This window comes from Larus michahellis, chromosome 2, assembly GCF_964199755.1.
Source record: "Larus michahellis chromosome 2, bLarMic1.1, whole genome shotgun sequence".
NCBI classification, from domain to species: Eukaryota; Metazoa; Chordata; class Aves; order Charadriiformes; family Laridae; genus Larus; species Larus michahellis.
In genome coordinates this window covers 54,560,476-54,572,576 of record NC_133897.1, presented here as the reverse complement: position 1 = coordinate 54,572,576, position 12,101 = coordinate 54,560,476, and positions in this window count along the sequence as shown.

The following is a 12,101-nucleotide window of genomic DNA, read 5'->3' as shown; positions in this document are numbered from 1 at the left end:
TGTCTTTCTTGAACTGGTAAGCCCAGAACTGGACACAGTACTCCAGGTGCGGCCTCACCAGGGCAGAGCAGAGGGGGAGGATGACCTCCCTTGACCCATTAGCAATGCTCTTTTTAATGCACCCCAGGAGACCATTGGCCTTGGCCACAGGGGCACATTGCTGGCTCATGGTCAACTTGTTGTCCACCAGGATTCCCAGGTCCCTCTCTGCAGAGCTGCTCTCTAGCAGATCAGCCCCTAACCCATACCAGTGTACAGGGTTATTTCTCCCTAGGTGCAGGACCCTGCACTTGCGCTTGTTGAACTTCATTAGGTTCCTCTCCACCCAACTCGGTAGCCTGCTTAGGTCTCACTGAATGGCAGCACAGCCTTCTGGCACGTCAGCCACTCCTCCCAGTTTTGTGTCATTGGCAAACGTGCTGAGGGTGCACTCTGTCCCCTCATCCAGGTCACTGATGAATATGTTGAACAAGACTGGACCCATATGGTGGTGGGCCAGCCAAGAGGCCTTGGGGAGCAGGCATCCCGGGGTGGAGCAGCAGGCTGAGGGGGTCACCCCCCTCACCAAGGCCTTGGGGACATTTGAGGATGCAGCTGAGGGGTGTCTGGGAGCGGGGAGAATGACCAGGTGGCCATCCTGGTGGTCACAGGCCATGCTTGCCAGAGGCTGAAATGCACGTGGATGGAGGGAGGAGAAGGTCAGGGCCATCTCCTGCAGCACGCAGAAGGCACAGGTTGAGTTTGGGTTGTTTTTTTCTCTTTTTTTAATGGGTGGGTTGGTGCCCGCAGGAAGTACAGGTTGATTATGGGGCAGGATCCAGCCAGAAGCCCAGGGAGGCCTGGCTAGGGCCGTGCTTCTGCAGCCAGAGCTGCCTGACCCACCAAAGGGCAACCGCCTCCTCTTCAGTGTATGAACACCTGAAGGTCAGAGCTGAACCTGACCCCAGGTTTTGCAGTTTCCTACCCCAGCCGTGATCTTTCTGTTGCAGGATGAGGAATGGTGGTTGGTCAGGGCTGGGAAGGCAAAGCATAAATTACTACTTTAGCCTCACACTGAAGTTCAAGGGCACGTGAGATTTCTGGCATTGCTTAAGTGCTGAGTGAAACACAAAAAAAAATATACCTTAGACGTTCAGGAACCGAAGGTGATTTTAACTGATCATCTTAGTGCTTCAAAAGTGTGCATCAAAGGCAAAGGATGCTGTTTGCTAGTCAGCAAACTGTGGTTCTAAAGTCCTTCCATCCTACTGTGATAAAAACAGTCATTAAAAAGCTTATAAAAACCAAGGGAAATATCAATTTTAGGCTCTATTTCACAGTATAATATTATTAAACAAGCACTACTTTACTATTTTAGATTCTACTTGGTAAAACATACTTATTTGGGACAAAAGATCACGTGTCTCGTTTGTCACTTGCATTCAGCTAAGTGGCTGCCATTGTAACTTCAGTTTCTGGGACATTGGATTTGTCCAATTAATTCCGTGACAGTCTTTTGCGGGGATTCAGTGCTTATTTCAAGGTTTAAACAAAATAATCTAGCTTTTGCATGTCCTGCCACTAATATATAATATTGATGCAGATTTCTATTTCACACACCAAATTTTGTAGGTTTGCTGGCACTGTGAAGAATGCCACAAAACAACACTCAGCAGCAAAGCGACGTAATCTTGCAGATACTCATCTCAAAAAAACCCCAACCTCTGCTCTTCATAAACTAATCCCAACATGTCCATCTGGCTGAGATGTCATGAGATGGCACGTAAGTTGTGAGAAAACCTTTTTCATTCATCCCATGAGTCTATAGTTTGTCTGTGTGTTTTGCTTAGCGGTGGGCCTTTTGGGATTTTTATTAGTAGCCTTTCTCCAGGCCTAATCTGGGAAGAAGAGGCTGAGGAGTTGCTGACATCTCTTGAAATGGCAGATCACAGCAGCTGATCCGAGGTGCAATACTCGCTGAAGTCCTCTTCTCTAAAGGCGCAGCAGCAAAATCAGTTTATTTGCTAATCTGAGTTAAATATCTGTCTGTCTACACTTAGTATGAGGCAAGTGGAAGGTAATGTGATTTAAGGTAATCCACTATAGAGCAAGCTAAGCAGATGACTTGATGTTTGCTGGAGGCTAAGAGATCTGCTGCTGTGACACCGCTAGCATGTGGTAACATGTCAAATTGCAATCGGTTCCTTACATGGTCATGCGTCTTCAAGCAACAAGTGAGGAAGGAGAAATATTTTGAGGTGTTGCAATTACATTTAAAACTCTGAAAGAATTTAAGTGAGACACAGTATCATTTGTTCACTCTATTTAGAAAAATGGCAATAGTTACTAAAAGTTAAGTACCAGCTGGGCTGATGCCTGCTAAATAGAGACTTTATTTTGGCAGCAAACTCAAGTGATATAATGGCCTTTTTTAGCCCCCCTTTCATTCCCATGTTATTTTGCTATTTTCAAGTGCCTTTTTACTTCACATTTTCAAACCAACAGAGTAGTCAGAGTCTGGAACAGCTTTCCAGCGCGTTAGGACACTGACAGAAAACATAATTAATTCTAAGATGGAGAGTTTCCAGTTCATGAATGGTGTTCTATGGGAGGGATGTGTGCAATAGCAAAAGAGACAGGCGTTCTCCAGACACCCTATCAGTCTTGCTTTCGTACACCTTTGACTGTCCTAGCTTGGCTGAAGTAAGAAGAGTTCTGCCAGTTTGGAGCAGGTAGGGGCCTGGCAGAGGTAGATGATGTCAGATTCAATGACTTCAACCTTTACAGAATAATTGGCACGCATTCAGGGATTCAGCACATAGTTTCAACAGAAGCGTGGGGTTGCAAGTGGAGGCAGAAGGACAGACCATGGTATATTGTCCTCTTCTCACTGTTAAGTCAATGACAGCTTGGCTGCGTTCTTTGCATCCCAGGGGCTTGTATGTCCAGGCCCAAATTTCTGAGCAGATCAGGGCATTTGTGTAATACTCTATACCACAGTAATTTAATGGGGCACAAAGAAGGTAAAATTAGATAGGTACCTAAATCTGTTCAGCCAGTGGTTTAAATGTGTTCTTTCTTTTGTTCGAAAAAAGTAATTTTCTAGCGCATTTCCTCATCTGTCTTAGAAATAGACTTTGTCACTGTATTACCCATTTCAGAAGTACCTAGGTGTGAGGTCAGACTTTTTTACCCCCATTTTTAATAGAGGATATTATTTAAAGCTGTAGGTATCTCCAAAGTTTCTTTTTCCTCCTTTGCTGAGAAAACCCCTGGATTCCTGTGACTGTTGCACACTTACCCAAGGAGATGAATGCTTTCATATCAGTTCTTAGGAAAGATTGAAACAAAATGAATTGTGAAGAAGGAGGGAGTAGAAAAAGTGTAATGGTTATTTTCAGTTCTATTTATTCTGGAGCAAAGATCCTCAGTATCTGTAAATCGTTAAGTCTGTTTTATTTAAAGGGTTTAGATTAGTTGAGGATCTGGTTTGTTGCACTTTGCAAGGTATTTGTTGTATGTTTTTTTTTCCCTTTATTTGAATATAGTGCTTTGGACATTTCAAGCAGTTAATTTTTGGGAAATGTTGTTTTACCGTAAGACCCGACTGTCATGGTGTTTTTATTCCAGCTTCACCAAAACATCTAAGTAGAAACACTGGAATTGCTGTGACAATGTGAGGTATCTGACAGACCTGTATGTTTCATAATATCCTCTATAACTTTATTTTTGTTATGAACAACTGAATGTTTCAAATACAAGCGATAATACCAGGGCCAAATTAATTTACATCTATGTCATCCCATGGGCATCAGCATGCCTGTGAGAGTGTAACCCTGGCGGAATGTCAGCCAATCTGTTTTTCTCCATTTTTGGCTGGCTAGAGCTTTGGGCCAGGATCTGTTTCTGATTATGTGTCAGATATTACGCACAGGAGAGGAATCCAGAACCCATGTTAGGCTCCATGGGAAGTTAAGCACCTCCTAATGGAATCCAGAAGAAGCAGCAGGCTGAACAGAGGACAGTCTAAATCCAGCACGGCCAGCCCACAGCTGCCTGAAGCTAGCCCATAGGAAACATTCAGAATAGAGTGAGTCTAATATCTGGACCATTTCTGACCTCAGGGAAGGCTACCTCAGAACAGCAGTGGCACTTCTAGCCTCTTGGGAACCTCAGCTGTGAAGAGAGGTGCTTCTCTACAAGAAGAGGTCCTTTCTTGTAGAGAAATAAAAGGTTTTGTTTAAAGTGGAAGTGCTGGCATTTTCTTTTGTATACTAGCTTAACAATTAGAAAATGAGAGACCTGGATTTGGTTCCCTCCTTGATCTAGGTATTCAGTGATGATGGCTTCTGTGTCACCGGGAAAAAATACCCTAACCATCAGCCTAATAGCTATGTTGGTGGGGGACACCTGCCATTCCTATTCCAGTCTTTGGAAGCAGTAGAGAAAAGCATTTGAGATTCATGGGATCAGAAGGACAAGTGTGTTTGAACTTGGCTGTGAGTACACTAAGAAGAGTGCCCATCCCAACACTGGAAATTGTACTTCTTTCTGTAAGATACAAAATCAATGCTCTAAGCAGGGGCCAGAGACCAGTTCTCCCTTGATTAGCACCATTGCTAATGACAATATTATACTCCTACTTCCTGCTTCTCAGATTAATCTTATCTTTACAACAGCACAGCTCAGCAGTGAAAAGTGTTCCTACACACCTGAACCTTTAATATGGTGTTTACTGCCACGCGTCATCACATAAAGGGAGTGAGGGGGCAAATGTCTGAACAAACATGATGGCCACAGCTGCATTTTGTACAGTCCCAATCCTGTCAAGAGTTCAAGACTCTGTAAATGTCTACAGGGACAAGCCTTTTAGGAAACTTGGGCAGAAGAACATCAAAGTTTTGCATCCCAACGAAGCACAGGTGTGAACTAAGCGTTAAACTGTTTGTTTCTGTAAAGACTAGGTTACTACCTAGGGTATTCAAAAATGTGCACTTGCAGGAAAGCTTCACAGCTAAGCAAGGAAGTGTCTTTGGAAATTAGGCAGTTGAGGAAAGCAGAAGGAGCAGTTGAGCAAAGTTATTTGAACTGCAGCTTTAGTTTGAAGTCCCTTCGTAAGACTACATCCTGTTTTACATGCTCAAGTCTTTTTATTGGAACTATCCCAAAGACAGAGAAGCTGGTACTTACAAGAGGAAAGATCGCCTGCCTTCTTGTAAATTCTCTCCTGCAGGCCTCTGGTAGTTGATTGAATGGATGAACTCCCTCTGTCCTTCTGTGGAGATACTGCCGTATTGATCACTTGGAGTTTGTAGTGGTAGTGTCACCCATTCCATCAGAAGTGTAATGCTTACTGTCTCTTCAAGCCACCACTCAGTGAAAATAATCTTTGATCTTTCTTCATTATTTTAACTCACTTAAGACTTTAGAGACACGAAACTACTCAATAACTTAAATTTTTCACAAGTTTTTGCCCTTTGCTTTCTGGTCTCTATAAATAAATAAAAATAACTCTATGTAGTCACAGACATTTTGCACTAAGTGCCATTGACATTTTTTCACGAGTGAGACTTTGTTTGATGGGCATGTATTTCTGTAGTACACTATTGATATAGCACCATTATCTCCAGTTATACACTGACATGGTGTCTCTTCTGTTAATAGAATCACAGAATGATCACAGAATGGTAGGGGTTGGAAGGGACCTCTGGATATCATCTAGGCCAGCCCTCCTGTCAGAGCAGGGTCACCTAGAGCAGGTTGCACAGGAACGCATCCAGGTGGGTTTTGAATGTCTCCAGAGACAGAGACTCCACCACCTCTCTGGGCAGCCTATTCCAGTGCTCTGCCACCCTCAAAGTAAGGAAGTTCCTCCTCATGTTTAGATGAAACTTCCTGTGTTCAAGTTTGTGCCCATTACCTCTTGTCCTCTCACTGGGCACCACTGAAAAGAGCCTGGCCCCATCCTCCTGACATCCACCCTTTAAGTATTTATAAGCATTGAAAAGATCCCCCCTTGGTTGTCTTTTTTCCAGACTGAAGAGACCCAAATCCCTCAGCCTTTCTTAGTAAGGGAGATGGTCCAGTCCCCTCATCATCTTTGTAGCCCTTTGCTGTACCCTCTCCAGCAGTTCCCTGTCCTTCTTGAACTGAGGAGCCCAGAACTGGACACAGTACTCCAGGTGCAGCCTCACCAAGGCAGAGTAGAGGGGGAGGATGACCTCCCTCGACCTGCTGGCCACACTCTTCTTGATGAATCCCAGGATGCCATTGGCCTTCTTGGCCACAAGGGCACATTGCTGGCTCATGGGCATCCTGTTGTCCACCAGGACTCCCAAGTCTTTTTCCACAGAGCTGCTCTCCAGCAGGTCAGCCCCCAACCTGTACTGGTGCATGGGGTTATTCCTTCCCAGGTGCAGCACCCTACACTTGCCCTTGTTGAATTTCATAAGGTTTCTCTCCTTAAAGCCCCAGATATGTCATTACGGAGGCAAAGCTTCATGTAGCCTTCAAGGGACTTTGCCTGAGTAAGGACTGAGCACATTTGGAAACTGTGTGAGTAGTAGGAGCACTCAGATGCTAACAACACATTATATAACAATACTAGGGAAGGGAGATTTTGGCTGACAACCCTTGGACACTCTGCCAACTTCTTACAAAACATACCATCCTTTGTGGGATCGCTTGTGCCCAAGCTGAGTGGGCAGGACTTTGGTTTCATAAAAAACAGCCAGATGCAATGAAATCCATAATTATCTGTTTATCTGGTTTTGACAGATGAGAGTTTGAGTCAGCATTGCTGCAATTTGAACCCCTTATTAGAGGGATGTTAATTATTCCAGATTGGATGTTCCTCATGTATTAAATCTATATATATACTGTTGCATAACCCCTAATGGTTATAGTCTTACTGTCATCAAAGCTGGCAGGAGTTTTGCTAACGACTTAGTAGGGATCAAGGCTAGATTCTTTGCCTGGTAGCCAGGTTTTTTTCATAGCTGCAGGAAATTCCTCCTTCTGAGTTTTGGCTATATTCTTAAATCAGTGATCAATTTGCGAGAAGTTTCCCCTTGCAAAGGCAGATTCTTTTCCTGAATTTTGCTTCCATAAAATAGTGACTGATAAAACAGTTCCCATTCAAATGATGCCCAGCGTATCAAGTAAAATAGTCAAGTTCAGCTTCAGTGCCAGCATCTGCCCTTGGTATGTCCCCTCCAGGTTGCCAACTTTCCAGTGGAACACTGGTTCAGCTGCCTAAGAAGGCTCCAGTGTTTATTAACGGGTCACAGATACTACAGAAAGAAAGTGATGAAAAATACAATCTGAAAAGTCTGAGGCAAAGATTCTTCATTCTGCTTGCCACCTCTATTAAACAGAAAGATGATTTTCTCTGGTTAAAATAGCTCATCTGTTAGTTCCATGCAAAACAGCTGTTCCCACTTAACCGTAGTTTTTTTCAAAACTATCCAATGTTCGCAGGTCTTTAAGCTTAACATACTTCCCATATGTCAAGTTACTAAGAGCTTCTTTCTAGGTAACTGAAAAGAAATGAATGGAAACTCACAGTTCTAGAGCTTCTTCTTTCCGTGCCTCTCTCAAGAGGGTGATGGAGAAGGACTAGCATAGCAGTGGTACAGCAAAGAAACAAGGGTTAGTTAACTAAGTTGACCCAGGAGTGTCTCTGACGGGAATGAGAAAGGAATTCTGATATCGGGCTGTTGAAACTCCTGCCAAGCACACAAAGATGGTGTTTTCCAATGGTGGGCTAGGAGCCCCTATATTTTTGTTCCATTATGCTAGTTTTGCTATGAATGACATCTAGAAACACTCCCTCACACTTACTTTTGCCTGAAGGTTACTGTCATCTATAGTTATATAGATATAGAAATGGAAGGATAGATATATCATTATAGATATAGAAAACACATTATTTCCTAGTCCAATGTGCATGGCCTATGCTCCTATATGTCACTTGCGGAGTGTGTAAAAAAAGTCAATTTAGCATCCTCTAATAGGGCATTTTCCTGCCAGCCTTGTGTGGTATTTTTTGGTCATGCTTGAATAAACTAAGAATCAAGAGGTGTTCAGCCCAGTTATAAAATAATTTTAATAATGTACCAGCGATATTGCCAAAACAAGCAGATGTTGGCTACAGGTGATAAGGCTGTGTTAATAAAACATTTGTTAGATTATCTGGAAACTGCAGCTTCAAGGCTGTGGGGAAAAAAACAGGGCATTTTGGGCCTCCCAAAATACAAGATAACAGTGGAGGCCTTGAAAATTCAAGCACAGGGCAATGACAGAGGCGTCAGGACTGTAGATACAAGCCACAAACTGTCAAGCACAGGTCACTAAAGAAAATGAAGCCTTAGAAGTTGAGTCAATCGATTTTGTGGGTTAACAAACAGAACAAAGAACAAGTCTGCAGCATAGGTAAAACCTATAACAAGTAGTAAACTGAGATATAACATGGATCTGTGAGCCAATAAAGAAAGAACAAGTTAACAGACTGTTAGCAAACATACAAAAATGCCTGCAAGCAGACCTAAAATGAGAAGGAATCATAGAATCATAGAATCATAGGGTTGGAAGGGACCTCTGGAGATCATCTAGTCCAACCCCCCTGCCAGAGCAGGGTTACCTAGAGCAGGTTACACAGGAACATGTCCAGGCGGGTTTTGAATGTCTCCAGAGTTGGAGACTCCACCACCTCTCTGGGCAGCCTGTTCCAGTGCTCTGCCACCCTCAGGGTAAAGAAGTTCCTCCTCATGTTTAGGCGGAACTTCCTATGTTCAAGTTTGTGCCCATTGCCTCTTGTCCTGTCCCCGGGCACCACTGAAAAGAGCCTGGCCCCATCCTCCTGACACCCACCCTTTAAGTATTTATAAGCGTTGATAAGGTCACCCCTCAGCCGTCTTTTTTCCAGACTGAAGAGACCCAAATCCCTCAGCCTTTCCTCATAAGAGAGGTGTTCCAGTCCCCCAATCATCTTTGTAGCCCTCTGCTGCACCCTTTCCAACAGTTCCCTGTCCCTCTTGAACCGAAGAAATTCAGAACGTCATTTTCCTCCTTGTAAAGAGGAAGAAGAAATCATAAATATTAGCACTGTAATCATAGTAAAGAATTTGGGATGCTGACAACTTACTATAACCAGCCTTTGCTTTTTCTAAAGAAGACAGGTGTTATTGACTTTTGAGCCCAGTGGAAGCATTAGCGTGATACCAGAGAAAGGCATAGATAATATCAAGTTTGTGTATAGTAGTTTTAATTATATCATTATTGAATGAGCTGCAATAATTGGCTAATTTGCGCTATATGTCTTAGCATGATTGTAACCGGACTCATCATAATTCTTTCATTTGCTAAGACTTTAATTCTTGGCTTTATGTTTATGGAGTGTTTCTTTAGCCCACATAGATTGCACAGGATGTTTGGTCTGGACCCAAACATCAGGACAGATGGATAAAACTTGGCTGGAACAACTGATGGAGAAGGCAGGCAAGAAAGACTGTGACCTGTGCTGCAACAGCCCAGCAAAACAGGAATGGGATCAGAACGCGCCCAGCACTCAGAATGATCTTACCAGCTCTATGCAAACACCTAAAGATGGTTGTGTGATGTGAAAGCACCCGATTTTGTAAGCCTGGGCCTAAACCCATCCTTTAGTACACAGATCAGATGTCTGAAGGAAGTTATTGGATTATTACCCTGCAGTTGCTCCTCAGGTGGACTCTTCTCTGCTAAAAGCAAGTTCAGAAATGCAATTAACATCCTATGAATCCGTGCGCATCTGCTTCTAAAGTGATGTTGAAATCTCTAGTAGAAGCGAAGCGTTGAGTCGATATCTAAATATATGACTCTCCTCTCTCAGGATGCATAACGTAAATAAAAATTCATGCAAGAGTCACGAAATGCTTACTAACCAGTGGAGATTATTGTGGTGATCTTCTTGCACTGGACCCCTGATAAGCACCCGTTTTAATGCTTACACGCACTAATAAGAACCAGTGAGCGCTGCTCTGTAACACCTATGCACTTTGGGCAGTTCCCAGGAGATTCACAGATTAATATTAATGAAGGAGGGGGAAAAATAACACGGTGTCCTGTTTCCAGTTTGCTCAGGCAGTGGCCGCTGGCAGCGTCAGCGCTGGTATGCAGAGAAGTGACTGACCTGACTTGCCTCTTTTCGGATTACCTCTGCAAATAATCCTTTTACCCAGGAGAGGCAAGTGGTGTGCTGGTTTGAAAATGCAGGCTGGTTTTACATCTGGAAGAACAGATACTCTTACATTTCAGGAAAGTTTGCATAGTTTATTTTGTGCCAAGTTGCTTGCAGAGGAACCGTTTCCTCTCTCCTGCCGACGCATACAGCTTCCAGAAGGCATTTTATAGGCAAAATGCTATAGGCAGGGGATGGGTGGATGTGGGGGTGGAGGGTAGACTGGAGCTTGGATAAAAGCGTTCTGTCTTTCTGGGCAGGAGTCGTAGTCCACACCTAATTTACAAACCGACTTTATTAAGGCAGCTTTGTTTAAAAGAATGTTGGAACAAAACATTATTATTTTTAATTGTAGAGCCATAACAGTTCTAGCAGACAGAGTACAGATCAGGCGTGATAAAACTTAGGCATGATAAATTAGTTACCCAATTGTGACCATTTGCTTTTCAGACCTTAGTGTCTATGCTGCTTCTTGAGAAGATTTTTAGTCTTCAAGTAAATATGTAATGCTTCTGCCCTCCCTTTTGACTCAGTGAAGAGTCTGTCTATAGGCAAACTATCAGCAATTTTTGGACTGTATTTGTTTTTAATGCATTTAAGAAAACTAGCCGGATCCTTTTTGCAGGAACCACTCATTTCTGCACAGTTTGAGCAACACAGTTTTGAGATTGTGCATGCTGCATATGAAAGTTCAATGGGACTCACTGTTTTCCAAATTTTGTTTAGCGGAAGGCTGAAGTTTAGCTCACTGGTTTTCTGCTTTTTTTTTTTTTTTTTTTTTTTTTTGGTGTGCAGTCGCCTAGATCGTTTCCGTTGCAGATGCAAACCCCCACTCATTGGGAATTTAGGTCAATGTGCAACGGGCTTCCTTACCCCTTACCACTTGTGCTCGACCCTAGAGAAACCCACAGACTAAAAACCTGTGGCTTAACCACACGTATCCTTTGTTAGGAATATCCAAGTCTTCCTGCAGCTTAGTATAAGCACTCCATTGTTTCAAAAACATTCTCTGACTTTGTGGGTACCTGCAATATATTTAGAATATGCTTTAGCTCATGTGAGTGTTAATAATTTGTTATCCAACACTTTTCCCATTTTGTACCCAGCTACTTATGTTACAATAGGTATGTCACGACCAGGTTTTTTAAATTTTAGCCCCTCCATAGGTGAACTTTTCTGAAAATCCAGTAACTGATACTTATGTTGAAATTTCAGTTTTTCTGAAAAAGTGAGTTTTAACCTCTGTGGTCTCTATTTTCAAGGGTATTTAGGTATGAAAACCCTTTCCTTTTTGTGACATGAGGGTAATGGCATTTTCATATTTAACACATACATATATATGTATAGTCTGATAAATGCATGAGCATTGAATGGAAATCGGTAGCATTTAAATATATAATTGTGAGAAATGGTAGGAAAAACTGGATGCATAAGGTAGTTTTTTTGCAGTTTTACACTGGTACATCTACACCAAGGCTACTTGCTACAATTATTAGTTCGCTTCTACTAGTATACACACTACAACGGTTGCAATGCAAACACAAAAGAAGGCGAGACCAATGCCTCAAGAGCGTGCAATGTAGGCGTATGCTTTTGGCAGCCAGTTACCTTACCAACAGCAGCAGTGTTGGTGGAAGTCAGCAGTCAGCTGTCATCTATCCTTGTGTTTGGGCTTTTGCAAGTGACAGGTGATAGCACAAGAGGAAATGGCCTCAAGTTGCGCCAGGGGAGGTTTAGACTGGATATTGGGAAAAATTTTTACACTGAAAGGGTTGTCAAGCATTGGAACAGGCTGCCCAGGGAAATGGTTGAGTCGCCATCCCTGGAGGTATTTAAAAGATGGGTAGATGTAGTGCTTAGAGAGATGGTTTAGTGATGGTTTTTGTCAGAGTTAGGTTGATGG